Source organism: Salmo salar, chromosome 17 (assembly GCF_965601325.2).
Source record: "Salmo salar chromosome 17, fSalSal1, whole genome shotgun sequence".
NCBI lineage: Eukaryota > Metazoa > Chordata > Actinopteri > Salmoniformes > Salmonidae > Salmo > Salmo salar.
The window spans coordinates 17,972,691-17,988,572 of NC_138307.1; the positions used below are offsets into that span (position 1 = coordinate 17,972,691).

General features: G+C 43.0%; 1 pseudogene across 1 annotated transcript in view; it reads left to right on the top strand.

Annotated features, from left to right (window-relative positions):
* The first annotated feature begins 3,112 nt into the window (after positions 1-3,112).
* The window catches only part of LOC123728174 (uncharacterized), a 29,687-nt pseudogene continuing 16,917 nt past the window's right edge, over positions 3,113-15,882 (top strand). The window contains exon 1 of the transcript XR_014381055.1: positions 3,113-3,245. The product of XR_014381055.1 is annotated as an uncharacterized LOC123728174 (transcript). The remainder of the gene's footprint in view (positions 3,246-15,882) is intronic.

A 15,882-nucleotide genomic window follows, 5' to 3' on the forward strand; every position in this document is an offset into this window, starting at 1 on the left:
ACAAGACTCTCGGTAATCTAACCACACTGTCCGATTTCAAAAAGGCTTTACAACGAAAACAAAACATTAGATTATGTCAGCAGAGTACCCAGCCAGAAATAATCAGACACCCATTTTTCAAGCTAGCATATAATGTCACATAAACCCAAACCACAGCTAAATGCAGCACTAACCTTTGATGATCTTCATCAGATGACAATCCTAGGACATTATGTTATACAATACATGCATGTTTTGTTCAATCAAGTTCATATTTATATCAAAAACCAGCTTTTTACATTTGCATGTGACTAGCATGTGACTAGCATTCCCACCGAACACTGCCGGTGAATTTACTAAATTACTCACGATAAACGTTCACAAAAAACATAACAATTATTTTAAGAATTATAGATACAGAACTCCTCTATGCACTCGATATGTCCGATTTTAAAATAGCTTTTCGGTGAAAGCACATTTTGCAATATTCTCAGTAGATAGCCCGGCATCACAGGGCTAGCTATTGAGACACCCAGCAAGTTTAGCACTCACCAAAGTCAGATTTACTATAAGAAAAATGTTATTACCTTTGCTGTTCTTCGTCAGAATGCACTCCCAGGACTTCTACTTCAATAACAAATGTTGGTTTGGTCCCAAATAATCCATTGTTATATCCAAATAGTGGCGTTTTGTTCGTGCGTTCAAGACACTATCCGAAAGGGTAAATAAGGGTGACGAGCATGGCGCATTTCGTGACAAAAAAATTCTAAATATTCCATTACCGTACTTCGAAGCATGTCAACCGCTGTTTAAAATAAATTTTTATGCAATTTTTCTCGTAAAAAAGCGATAATATTCCGACCGGGAAAGCCTGTATACGTACAAAGAGAGAGAAAATAAATACATCTCGTGCCCTCGTGTGCGAGCGTGAGTCTCAGAGTACTCTGACCAGTCACTATCCAAACGCGATAATGTGTTTCAGCCAGAGGCTGCCTCGATATCATTCAGCTTTTTTCCGGGTTCTGAGAGCCTATGGGAGCCGTAGGAAGTGTCACGTTACGGCAAAGATCCTCAGTCTTCAATAAAAAGAGCCAAGATGAACAACAACTTGTCAGAGAGGGCGCTTCCTGTTTGGAATCTTCTCAGGTTTTTGCCTGCCATATGAGTTCTGTTATACTCACAGACACCATTCAAACAGTTTTAGAAACTTTAGGGTGTTTTCTATCCAAAGCCAATAATTATATGCATATTCTAGTTACTGGGCAGGAGTAGTAACCAGATTAAATCGGGTACGTTTTTATCCGGCCGTGTCAATACTGCCCCCTAGCCCTAACAGGTTAATAATGTTTACATATCTTGCATTACTCATCTCTTATGTATATACTGTATTCTATACTATTCTACTGTATCTTAGTCTATTCCGCTCTGACATTGCTCATCCATATATTTATATATTCTAATTACGTTCCTTTTCTTAGATTTGTGTGTATTGGTATATGTTGTGAAATGGTTAGATATTACTTGTTAGATATTACTGCACTGTCGGAGCTAGAAACACAAGCATTTCGCTACACCCGCAATAACATCTGCTAAACACGTGTATGTGACCAATAGAATTTGATTTAATTTTAAATCCAACATAACGTTTGCAATCGAGTGGCTCAACAGGCAAGTTGAAGTTTTACATCTCATGTCTGCTAGGTAGGCAGACATGCTAAAGACATAGCCACATTGGGTCAACATACTACATGACTGTTTTGTTGTCTGTAGCTGCAAACTAACCAGCAAAATGACTTCTAAGAAAAGGCTCACTTTTGAGCGTCTTTTTCACTGAAACGATACGCTGCGCAGTTTCATCAAGTAGGTTATTTTGTTGCACAGGCTGTTGTCTGGGTGGCGCGAAACTCTTCTTTTAAAGATGCACTTGTGTTTATTACAAGTTACTGGTCTGTTATGTGTGCTGATTACAAACAAGGATATCACAAGTGTTAGGGTTGAACTGGCTATTGGTATGCATAACCTTTATAATATACTGGGGAAGCTATGCTAAGTACATAAACTACGAGTAAATCAACTGTTGAAGACAAGAAGAACTACAACCGGCAACAGGAAGTGCGTCACGACGCTGGGATCAGCCTACACGCCGACGACAGGAGGAGCAAGTTTAAACCACGCTCATCCTCCCTCGGACAGGCCAGCATTGAGCGGGAAATATCTCTCAGTATAAAACAGAGAACAAAGGAGGTGTCGTGCTCTTCTTCTGTTTTGCCCTGCGAGGTGTCACAGAGAGACCGTATACGAACGACACATTTACCATACACGTGTTTGCATTAATTAAAGTACAGCTAAATCAGAAGTTACTATGTGCTGACTATTTTGTTCTGTTACCAGAAACGAACTGTCGCAACATTAACACAAGTCAATAAAACACAATGATACGAAACTGCTAGTAAATAATAAGCCATGTTTGCACAAGTAGGCTACGTTTTCAATATCGACCGCACCCCATAACTGGAATATATGACTGCAGAAGGCCTACAGTATTTGCAGATCCATAAAAGGATGGTACATTTTAGCTGTGTGTATGTGTGTGGGTGGCTTTAGCATAAGAAATCGGGGATTTCCAGGGTTGGGTAGGTTACATGTAATCAGTTACTCCCCATCCCTTGGGGTTTCCACTTCTGCCTCCCAATGATGACATATTATAGGCCTATTGTATTGGCAAGCAGAGATTTTAACAGCTGAAACTGTACGTGGTAACCCTCACTTATTTTGACATCAGTTTATTTTAAGGGCTGTACATAAACCACACATAACATAATTCCCACATAGGGATAACATGACACGTTTAAAAGTACATGTAAACTGACAACTGTTATTATGGTTATTGTGGTTAATATATATCATGTTCAATGTCAATGGCTATGTAGACACATTTAGAGTGTTAACCTCTAACCTGGACACAAGCCACTAGTTCACTTTCATGTATATGATGTCTGGTTTTCCAGATGAACAGCTCTACAGAAAAGTGGGAGAGTTTCTTGTTTTGACTCCGGACAAGTCCACTAGCTGTAGGTTTAGTTTATGTCCGTTGGTGGTGTACCGCTGGTCTTGGCCTGACCACCAGGGGGAGATGTGGAGCCAGGACCAGACTGGACAGCACTACAACCTCAAATCCCCAGAGTCAGACAGCTACACCTGTGAGGCCAGGAACCCAGTCAGTGAGAAGACACAGACCCACAACAGAAATGACTGTCTGACCACAGGTAAACAAGAGAGATAGGCGAGATTTAGAAGGTTTGGGTTTTGTGAAGTGAATACCATTCTGTTGGTATACTCAGTCAATGTTAAATCATGTCCAAGTATTTTAACGCTGTTGGTAAAGGAATAGGAATTCCTTTGTTCAGTTTCCACTGATCATGTGACCTTTCCTGTGTGTTTCTGTCTGTATGTGTGTGTGTCAGGTAATCCTGAGATCTACATCTACACTGGTATTGGTGCAGGTGTCTTGCTGTTGGTTGCTGGTGTGGTTGCTGTTGTGGTCTGGCTCATCAAGAAGCGTTCAAGAAGCGTTCCAAAGGTAAGCCCAGTTTTTAAAATAAGTACAGTAATACCTTGTAACAGGGTTCTTTATTATGAGTCTCCTTAAAGTTGTATTGACATGGTGTTGATTCATTGTGTTCAGTTTAGACTCATAATCAACTGAAGAAAATCTGTCACAAGTTGCAATTCCCTGTCTTTCTAAGCCCTCTAGTCGCTCCATACCTGCATACCCATTGACTTCTCTTCTTTCCTCTCCCTTGTTTTTGTAACTAAGGCTAAGCTAATTCTGTGGATCAATCAAGATCTGTCAGCTCCCTTGGTGACACCACAGCTATGTCACGTCCTGACCATAGTAAGATGTTATTTTCTATGGTAGAGTAGGTCAGGGCGTGACAGGGGGTGTTATTCTATGTTTTGTATGTCTATGTTGTAGTTTTGTATTTCTATGTTGGTTTTGTTTGGGATGATCTCCAATTAGAGGCAGCTGGTCCTCGTTGTCTCTAATTGGAGATCATACTTAAGTAGGGTTTTTTCCCACCTGGGTTTGTGGGAGGTTAATTTTGAGTTGTGTATGTGTTCATCTCTGCATCACGGTTTGTTGTTTTTTTCATTTCAGTGTATTTATATATTGCATAGTTTCACAGTATAAATAAAAATGTGGAACGACACACACGCTGCACTTTGGTCCGCTCCTCTCTACGACAACCGTGACAAGCTGATACTTTACAATTCGGCCATGACATCTCCGTTCCTCTAGATTTGCGGAGCACAGGGAATGCCAGCCATCTTGAAGAGTATCGAGAGAAGGCGGTGGCAATCAGCCAGGCAGAGATTGGGGAAGAGGAGAAAAGGGTATTACTAGATGAAGAACTTACTTGGAACACAAGTGTAAAGGACAGGGTCAATCGAATCAACCAGAACAGTGAGGCTGTGAAACTGGAGTGGGTGCGGGAGAGAAGAAGTCATTACTGGACAAGGCAGGATCCACTGATTCAGATGTTATTGTGAGTAATATCCCGTTCAAACTGAACAACCAGAATCAGGTTTGCGGTTGGGAGTCCGGAAAGAGACAGAGGGAAGAAAAAGTGCAGAATCCAAACAGAACATGAATGTTACCATAGATTCCGGCCAAATTGCTCCTTCGAAGCCACCTCGGAGCAGTCTTAACTATAATTAACCGTACCCACAGATTCTGGAGACACAGCACAGCAGAGAGCATCATGGGAGAGGACCTGTCCAAAGCATGTGTGGTTATGGCACAGAGGGAGCGGGAGATGGAGAGGGAGATGGACAGCTTATGCCCCAGAAAGTCCTCATCTTAGACACAGGGGAGGAGAGCAGAGGAAAGGAGGCAGGGACAAGAGAGGAGGGAGAACACGTTGAAAAAGAGAAGGTAGTAGAAGATGATTTAGTGACAGAGGAGGGAGAGGGACATGAAGAGACAGGTAAGAGAGGTGATGCTGATGGAGGAGAAAGAAATGGACAGGAGAGAGAGACTGAAAAGAATGAAGAAGAGCAGGTGAAAGGAGAGGGAGAAGAAATAGGGAAGAAAGGAGAAGTGACACAGAAGGGAGAGGAAGGAAAGAGCCCAACTTCTCCCAAACAAACACTCCCCCGCAATGCCCCCCCACCACTTCTCACCCCCGAAACCATCAACTATAAGACACTCATTGCTATCAGATGGGTGTAGAACAAGGAAGTGTGTTGAAAACAATGGAAACCCAGAGGAGCAGTGGTCAGGTAGACAGAGAGGGAGGAACACCTGACCTATCAGGTCTGAGGAGACCCACTAGCTCAGTGTCAGACAGTACAGACACTCCTGATAGAAGCAGTCCAGGATTGTCAGCTGGTCTCAGAGCCACAGCATGTAGGTACACTATCTACTCCAGTAAAATACAGTTCAGGTGCACCCTCTGAACCAGTAGACACCAGCTCAGATACAGCATGTACAGCAATAGAGAGTAGCTCAGATAATCTGTCTACTTCATAGGGAAGTATAGGTAAATCCTGTGCCAACAGAGACCATTACAGCTACAGCCTCTGTACCAGAAGAAACCAGTTGAAAAGCACTTGTTGAATATATAGTTTGTTTGATAAATATTTGGATTGTGTACAGGGAAGGTTTGTTTCTCTTCAGTAAACTCATCTCTCTTTTCTATCGCTTATGGGTTATTAAGTATCATATTGTTATCCTGTATGGGCTGTCATGTTTAGCCTAGGCTACTATGATGCTCAACTATGTATACTGAACCAAAATACACTGCTCATAAAAATAAAGGGAACACTTAAACAACACAATGTAACTCCAAGTCAATCACACTTCTGTGAAATCAAACTGTCCACTTAGGAAGCAACACCGATTGACAATAAATTTCACATGCTGTTGTGCAAATGGAATAGACAACAGGTGGAAATTATAGGCAATTAGCAAGACACCCCCAATAAAGGAGTGGTTCTGCAGGTGGGGACCACAGACCACTTCTCAGTTCCTATGCTTCCTGGCTGATGTTTTGGGCACTTTTGAATGCTGGCGGTGCTTTCACTCTAGTGGTAGCGTGAGACGGAGTCTACAACCCACACAAGTGGCTCAGGTAGTGCAGCTCATCCAGGATGGCACATCAATGCGAGCTGTGGCAAGAAGGTTTGCTGTGTCTGTCAGCGTAGTGTCCAGAGCATGGAGGCGCTACCAGGAGACAGGCCAGTACATCAGGAGACGTGGAGGAGGCCGTAGGAGGGCAACAACCCAGCAGCAGGACCGCTTACTCCGCCTTTGTGCAAGGAGGAGCAGGAGGAGCACTGCCAGAGCCCTGCAAAATGACCTCCAGCAGGCCACAAATGTGCATGTGTCTGCTCAAACGGTCAGAAACAGACTCCATGAGGGTGGTATGAGGGCCCGACGTCCACAGGTGGGGGTTGTGCTTACAGCCCAACACCGTGCAGGACGTTTGGCATTTGCCAGAGAACACCAAGATCGGCAAATTCGCCACTGGAGCATGCCCAGGCGTTGTAGGGAGGTCATAAAGGCATGTGGAGGCCACACACACTACTGAGCCTCATTTTGACTTGTTTTAAGGACATTATATCAAAGTTGTATCAGCCTGTAGTGTGGTTTTCCACTTTAATTTTGAGTGTGACTCCAAATCCAGACCTCCATGGGTTGATAAATTGGATTTCCATTGATTATTTTTGTGTGATTTTGTTGTCAGCACATTCAACTATGTAAAGAAAAAAGTATTTAATAAGATTATTTCATTCATTCAGATCTAGGATGTGTTATTTTAGTGTTCCCTTTATTTTTTTGAGCAGTGTATAAACGCAACATGTAAAATGTTGTTCCCATGTTTCATGAGCTGAAATAAAAAAATCCAGAAATGTTACAAAAAATATGATTTCTCTCAAATGCTGTGCACCAATTAGTTCCTGTTAGTGAGCATTTCTCCTTTGCCAAGATAATCCATCCACTTGACAGGTGTGGCATATCAAGAAGCTGATTAAACAGCATGATCATTACACAGGTGCACCTTGTGTTGGGGACAATAAAAGGTCACTCTACAACGTGCAGTTATGTCACACAACACAATACCACAGATGTCTCAAGTTTTGAGGGAGCATGCAATTGGCATGCTGACTGCAGGAAGGTCCATCAGAGCTGTTGCCAGATAATTGAGTGTTCATTTCTCTACCATAAGCCACCTCCAACGTCATTTTAGAGCAGACTACCTGCGCCCCTGCCCAGTCATGTGAAATCATTAGATTAGGGCTTAATTAAAGACCAGGAATGAGTACAACTACAGGAATGAATATTCCAGAAGTGGTTAGAAAAAATGCTTATTAAAGTTATTATAACATAAACATAATGCAATGTGTTTGTATACCATATGATCTAATTGCAGCTATTAATCATAATTTACAAGTAAAATTAAACAATTTTATTTTCCACCAAGAGGTCATGAATAGGGAGGAACTAAACCACAGTTTACTTTCACTTTCACAGAAAATACAATATCATATGTAGGCTAGACTATGAACCACACCATGTTTTAGCATATCTCATGTTATTATCTAAACAAACAAACTTATTAGCAAATATGCCCAAACTAACGCTCATCGAATTGTGCTTCTGGATTTATGTGGCGCAAAATGTGGTTTCCGGAGGTAAGTTGAACCGACCCACAGGGTCGAACGTAGCTTTCGGTCTACCTAATATTTGTAAGGCTACTTGTGTGCTTACTGTGTAGCCTACAACATTATCACATCATAATGTTTGATTATGATGAACAGTAGGTAGGATATGTAACAATGTGCCTTATGAACACAATGTGCGTTGCAACTTCAAGAACATGCGCAGCCGCCCAAGTGTTATTCACATCAATGAAAAAACATGGCAATCTGAAACAAAAAGCTTTTATAGCGACATTATTGACAATAGCCTAAACACGCTCTTCATAGTGATTTTCAACATGGAAAGTCAGAATGGTTTTAAACGAAGTCTAAGTGGGTTTCGATGAGAAATAAGGACCGCACCCTTCTTATTATTTGTAGCTACACACACAGAGCCTACTTCAGGAAGTGATCGAATATTAAGTCCTGGCCTACCAAGGCATAAACCTACAGAAGGGTCTGCGTGATCATGGCAGGGGCGGTGATATGGACGGGCCTTAGGGGGGCTACCATACCTTCTTGCCCCTCCAAATAAAATATTGAAATATTTGTCATTTATTTGACCGAGATGTGCACCGACAGAAAGAGCCATCAATCTCAGATGAAGCATCCGAGTGAGCGAAACAGCGCCCCTGTCTCAGTATGTGTAGACAATGTATCTGATGCTGTCTGGACCAAAATAGTATGGTATGTCATACTATTTCTGGCCAGACAGCATCAGATACATGGGCTACATATTGTAAGAGAGAGAGGGGCGCTGTTTTGCTCACTTGGATGCTTCATTTTCAGCAGAGAAGAAGAGGTGAAGCAAGAGGGCTCACGCTCGCCAAAATCAGTCCAGAATAAGCCCTATGGGCATAATATGCAGACATAAGCTTGTGGCCTGCCTTCCCGCCTTAAGGACAATGACTCCCATTGTTAGGGCGGAGACATGAGTATCTCATCATTATATACAGATCTCTGATTCCAGCCTCTTTTGAATTCGAAAGGAAAGTTGGCGGGTGCACGGTGCACTGTTAGGATGCTGGCTTCCCCTAAAGTAAATTGATGATTGTTTTGCCAAAATTATATAATTACTCCTATATAATTACTCCATCCTTAATAAAAACATTCAAAATACTTCACCAGAGAGCATGACTTAGCCACAGAAGATCATTAGCTTCTTTAAAAAAAATAGCTGTGAATTGTTTCAAATCAGAACTGCATAGGCCTATGCCTATTTTGGAATCTGAAAATATGGCAATATGTCTTAGCTGCTGGACTGGGCAGGCGCACTAGAGGCCTGATGCGTGGGGCTGGCTTTGGAGGCGCCAGACTAGTGACACGCACCTCAGGGCTAGTGCGGGGAGCAGGAACAGGACGTACTGGACTGGGCATGCACACTAGAGGCCTGATGCATGGGGCTGGCTTTGGAGGCGCCAGACTAGTGACACGCACCTCAGGGCTAGTGCGAGGAGCAGGAACAGGGTAAACTGGACGGAAAAGATGCACTGGTGGCCAGATGCTCTGCGCCGGCGCACTTCTCCCTGGCTGCCGGCCAACTCTCGCCCGGCAACGCTGCGGAGCCCTTATTGACCGCACCGGACTGTGCATGCGTATGGGCGACACAGTGTGTATCTCCGCATAACAAGCTGCTTGCTTGATCCGTCGCTCCCCATAATAAGCACGGGGAGTTGGCTCAGGTCTCCATCCTGACTCTGCCCAACTCCCCGTGCGCCCCCCCCCCCCCCCCCCCCCCCCCCCAAAAAAAGCTCCCTTAGTTTCCTCTCCCTGAAATGTCGTTCTGCTTCCCACGTCCATCCTTCTCTTCGGTGCTCCAATCCCCGCTGCTTGGTCCTTGTTTGGTGCTCCAATCCCCGCTGCTTGGTCCTTGTTTGGTGGGTGGTTCTGTCATAGGCGTCGTAAGGATAGGACCAAGGCGCAGCGGGTAAAGTGCTCATCTTCTTTATTTGAAGTAACGTGAACACTTAAACAAAATAAACAAAACGATGAAACAGTTCCGTAAGGCAACACAGGCTATACAGGAAAACAAACACAACTAAATATGGCCTCCAATTAGAGACAACGACAACCAGCTGCCTCTAATTGGAGGTCATTGCCAAAAACCCAACATAGAAATAGAAAACGAGATGTAAACATAGAAATAGAAAACATAGAACCTAAACCAAAAACACCGAAACACACAAAACAAACACCCCCTGCTACGCCCTGACCAAACTACAATGACAAATAACCCCTTTTACTGGTCAGGACGTGACAGTCGTCTGCAAACTTGATGATTGAGTTGGAAGCGTGCATGGCCACATCGTCATGGGTGAACAGGGAGTACAGGAGAGGGCTGAGAACGCACCCTTGTGGGGCCCCAGTGTTGAGGATCAGCGGGGTGGAGATGTTGTTTCCTACCTTCACCACCTGGGGGCGGCCCGTCAGAAAGTCCAGGACCCAGTTGCACAAGGCGGTGTCGAGACCCAGGGTCTCGAGCTTAATGATGAGTTTGGAGGGTACTATGGTGTTATGTGCTGAGTTTTCTTAGCTTACCTTAGCTTTCTTGGGAACAGGAACAATGGTGGCCATCTTGAGGAATGTGGGGACAACAGACTGGGATAGAGATTGATTAAATATGTCCGTAAACACACCAGGCAGCTGGTCTGTGCATGCTCTGAGGACGCGGCTAGGGATGCCGTCTGGGCCGGCAGCCTTGCGAGGGTTAACACGTTTAAATGTTTTACTCACATTGGCCACGGAGGAGAGCTTGCAGACTTTGGTAGCAGGCCGTGTCAGTGGCACTGTATTGTCCCCAAAGTGAGCAAAGAAGTTGTTTAATTTGTCTGGGAGCAACGGGGCTGGTTTTCTTTTTGTAATCTGTGATTGACTGTAGACCCTGCTACATACGTCTTGTGTTTGAGCCATTGAATTGCGACTCTACCTTGTCTCTATACTGACGCTTTGCTTGTTTGATTGCCTTGCGTAGGGAATAGCTGCACTGTTTGTATTCGGTCATGTTTCCAGTCGCCTTGCCATGATTAAAAGCGGTGGTTTGCGCTTTCAGTTTTGCATAAATGCTGCCATCAATCCATGGTTTCTGGTTAGGAAAGGTTTTAATAGTCACAGTGGGTACGACATCTCCGATGCACTTGCTAATAATCTTGCTCACTGAGTCAGCGTATACATCAATGTTATTGTCTGAGGATATCTGGAACATATCCCAGTCCACGTGATCAATCTTGAAGCGTGTAATCCGGTTGGTCAGACCAGCATTGTATATACCTGAGCACGGGCATTTCCTGTTTTAGTTTCTGCCTATAGGCTGGGAGCAACAAAATGTAGTCATGGTCAGATTTGCCGAAGGCAGGGCGGGGGAGGGCTTTGTATTTATCGCGGAAATTAGAGTAGCAATGATCCAGAATGCTACCGGCTCGTGTCGCGCATTCAATATGCTGATAGAATTTAGAAAGTCTTGCTCTCAGGTTAGCTTTGTTAACTTGTTATGGATAGGGGGCAGTATTTTCACGGCCGGATAAAAAAAGTACCTGATTTAATCTGGTTATTACTCCTGCCCAGAAACTAGAATATGCATATAATTATTAGCTTTGGATAGAAAACACTCCAAAGTTTCTAAAACTGTTTGAATGGTGTCTGTGAGTATAACAGAACTCAAATGGCAGGCCAAAACCTGAGAAGATTCTGTACAGGAAGTACCATGTCTGACCATTTCTTGGCCTTCTTTGCCATCTCTATCCAAAACTGAGGATCTCTGCTGTAACGTGACATTTTCTAACGCTCCCATAGGCTCTCAGAAGGCGCCAGAACGTTGAATGATGACTTTGCAGGCCATGGCTGAAAAACACTAGCGCATTTGGTAAGTGGTCGATCTGAGAACAATGAGACTGGGGCGCGCGTGCACGAGACGACTCCATGTTTACATTTTCAGTCTTTGAACGAAAACAACGACTCCCGGTCGGAATATTATCGCTATTTTACGAGAAAAATCGCATTAAAAATGATTTTAAACAGCGTTTGACATGCTTCGAAGTACGGTAATGGAATATTTTGACATTTTTTGTCACGATACGCGCTGGGCGCATCACCCTTCGTTACCCTTCGGATAGTGTCTTGAACGCACAACAAAACGCCGCTATTTGGATATAACTATGGATTATTTGGAACCAAAACAACATTGGGTGATGAAGTAGATGTCCTGGGAGTGCATTCTGACGAAGAACAGCAAAGGTAATCCAATTTTTCTTATAGTAAATCTGAGTTTGGTGAGTACCAAACTTGGTGGGTGTCAAAATAGCTAGCCATGATGGCCGGGCTATCTACTCAGAATATTGCAAAATGTGCTTTCACCAAAAAGCTATTTTAAAATCGGACACCGCGATTGTTTAAAGGAGTTCTGTATCTATAATTCCTAAAATAATTGTTATGTTTTTTGTGAACGTTTATCGTGAGTAATTTAGTAAATTCACCGGAAGTGTTCGGTGGGAATGCTAGTTCTGAACGTCACATGCTAATGTAAAAAGCTGTTTTTTGATATAAATATGAACTTGATTGAACAAAACATGCATGTATTGTATAACATAATGTCCTAGGAGTGTCATCTGATGAAGATCATCAAAGGTTTGGTTTTGTTTTTTGTGACATTATATGCTAGCTTGAAAAATGGGTGTCTGATTATTTCTGGCTGGGTACTCTGCTGACATAATCTAATGTTTTGCTTTCGCTGTAAAGCCTTTTTGAAATCGGACAGTGTGGTTAGATAAAGGAGAGTCTTGTCGAAAATGGTGTAAAATAGTCATATGTTTGAAAAATTGAAGTTTTCGGATTTTCGAGGAGTTTGTATTTCGCGCCACGCCCATCATTGGATATTGGAGCAGGTGTTCCGCTAGCGGAACGTCTAGATGTAAGAGGTTAAAATCCCAAGCCAGAATAAATGCAGCCTCAGGATGTATGGTTTCCAGTTTACATAGAGTCCAGTGAAGTTCTTTCAGGGCCGATGAGGTGTCTGCTTGGGGGGGGATATACACTGCTGTGACTATAATTGAAGAGAATTCTCTTGGAAGATAATGCAGTCGGCATTTGTAAGGATTTCTAGGTCAGGTGAACGAAAGGACTTCCTGTATGTTGTTGTGATTACACCATGAGTCGTTAATCATAAGGCATACACCCCCGCCCTTCCTCTTACCAGAGAGATGTTTTCTTTCTGTCGGCGCGATGCGTGAAGAAACCGGGTGGCTGTAACGACTCTGACAACATATCCTGAGTGAGCCATGCTTCAGAAACATGTCTCTGGACATTGGTGAGTAATATGCTCGGAAGCGGTGGATGGTGTGCTTGCCTTTTGAGTCTGACCAGTAGGCCGCTCTGTCTGCCTCTCCTGCGGCGACCGCGTTGTTTTGGGTCGCCCTCTGGGATAAGATCCCATGTCCAGGGTGGAGGTCCGAATGAAGTATCTGCTTCGGGAAAGACGTATTCCTGGTCGTAATGTTGGTAAGTTGACATCGCTTTTACATCCAATAGTTCTTCCCGGCTGTATGTAATAACACTTGAGATATGTCACCAGTAGGCCTAGTAAATGTATTAATCCCTCTTCATTTGGTTACATACATTTCTGTTAATGCATGTATTAATTACAGTCATTTACCATTATCATTGTCTGAGTGGGAACATTGTTTGCAGAATGTACAACCTGCTACACTTGTGAGAAACAAGTTTTGGTTTATTTCATAACCATTATGAGTTTTGTCAAATCTTTTCCTTCTGTCTTGATCAAGTTGAGGGAGCACGTGAGTGCCTGTGCTCACATAGAAGTAGGCCTACCTGTCCTGCTGCATGCAACTGTAGGAAAGCGCCCATTTGGCAATGTCTGATTTCTGACTGTCTTAACTCACCACATCCACCACTAAAATGCTGAAATTCTCAGTAATTTTTTCTTCACCTCACACAGTGTAAACAAAGTGTTTTTACATCCATTGCAAATGATAGTTCCTCAGTATTTGAAAAATCTTTCCAACACTCGATAATCCAAATATCATCATGATCTGATGATCCCATATATCCAGCATAAACGTTTGTTCTGAGCTTACTGGTGCAAGGGCCTGGAATAGGCTAGTTGATACAATCTTGCAAGTTTGCTAGGGACAGCCAGTTGATGATTTGATACAATGTTGCAAGTTTGCTAGGGACAGCCAGTTGATGATTTGATACAATGTTGCAAGTTTGCTAGGGACAGCCAGTTGATGATTTGATACAATGTTGCAAGTTCGCTAGGGACAGCCAGTTGATGATTTGATACAATGTTGCTAGTTCGCTAGGGACAGCCAGTTGATGATTTGATACAATGTTGCGCTTCACAAGCAATAGCTCAAGTCAAGACAGATAGAAAGGGAGGCAGACTGGCGGAGTAGAGAGATGAATGTGATTGAAAGAACCAGCATTTTCATCAGGATATTTCCTACTGTAATTGTCTGTTTAGGCCTATCTATCTTAGTTGATGATGGAAGTTATAGGCCTACTACTGCATTGGCCTATAGACTATCTCTGAGTTCTATAGCCGCCAATGGACCACAGTGTATCAATGTGTCCATATGGCAGAGGCTGGTGCTCTCGCCTTAAGCCAGGTGTACACTACACGATTTTGGCCATGATTTAGCTGTCCCAGACCCAGTTTTTGAGATTGGAGACAAAATCCACATGTCGTTGCCTACTTCCTACTTTGGGCGCCGACGCTCGTTTAATGTGAGTAGATCAAAGACGCTATCTGAAGGCTACCGATCTCGTCTTTGAGTAGTACCAGACATCCCAATATAATCAAACATGTTTGATTTTAATCGGCACAAAATCTACAGTGCTCTTGTAGTGTGAGATGTGCAACAACAAGTTTCGGAGAACGATGATCAGGAATAGCCAATGAGAGCTCGGCAGAGAAGTCAGTGAGATGATGACATTGTTTCGCATCACCCAAAATGTGTAGATCGTTACAGCTCTGAAGTTCACAAGCAATGTTGTTCAATTCAAAATGTTGGCTAGATATTTGAACTCGGTATGGCAAGCGTGAATGTCTGACTGAACGTTTATGAAGCTGCTTTGAGCCACAGCTCGTAGCTAAGTAAATCTAATCACATCATTGTTTTCAGGAGACAGCGTGGTATCGAGAATCCTCACGACCAAGTGAAGAATCTTGTAGTTTGTGACCTCTGTCTGTGCCACATCGTTTAGTGTGAGCACCACTACGTTGGCTACACCAAATAATGAATGGAAACAGTCGTTTAATGTGAGAGGCTCAGCGTTGTTAGGATTTTGAAAGTCGTGTAGTGTCCACCCAGCTTTAGTTGAATTTTAACTTTGAGATTTTTATAATTAACCATGTGCCAATGATTTTGAGAAACGAAAACGTTATTATTGATATAAAACTGTTTCACGAAAATGCGCATATAAAAATAATCAGAGCTTTCATGCAGATCGGTAGAAATTGTAAGATAAATTGTAAGCTTCCCCAAACTTCAATCTCACGAGCTGCCTATGGTCTTTACTATAACACCCATTACAAAATGTGTGAACGAGCAAGCCGCGTCAAGCTATGGATATCAAAGGCCCATTCCACTGATTCGTTCTGCACGCACGCTCCCTCAACGTTATCAGGACAGAGAAACCACACACGTGCTCATTGCTCACATGGAGCACTTCAGACAAAAGACAATGGAAAAAAATTACAACTCCTAAATGATGGTTACGAAATGAACCAAAAGTTGTTTCTCACAAGTGTAATAGGTTGTGAACTCTGCAAACAACGTTTCCAGTCCGAGAATGAGAACGGTAAATGACTGTAATGCATGCATAAACATGAATTAATGTAACTTAATTACGGGGATTAGCGGTACATTTAGGCCTACTGGTTACATACAGTTTACTCAGAAGGTATTCAGACCTCTTGACTTTTTACACATTTTGTTACGTTATCATATATGCATAGTCACTTTAACTATACATTCATGTACATACTACCTCAATTGGCCCGACCAACCAGTGCTCCCGCACATTGGCTAACCGGGCTATCTGCATTGTGTCCCGCCACCCACCTTTTACGCTACTGCAACTCTCTGTTCATCATATATGCATAGTCACTTTAACCATATCTACATGTACATACTACCTCAATCAGCCTGACTAACCGGTGTCTGTATATAGCCTTGCTACTCT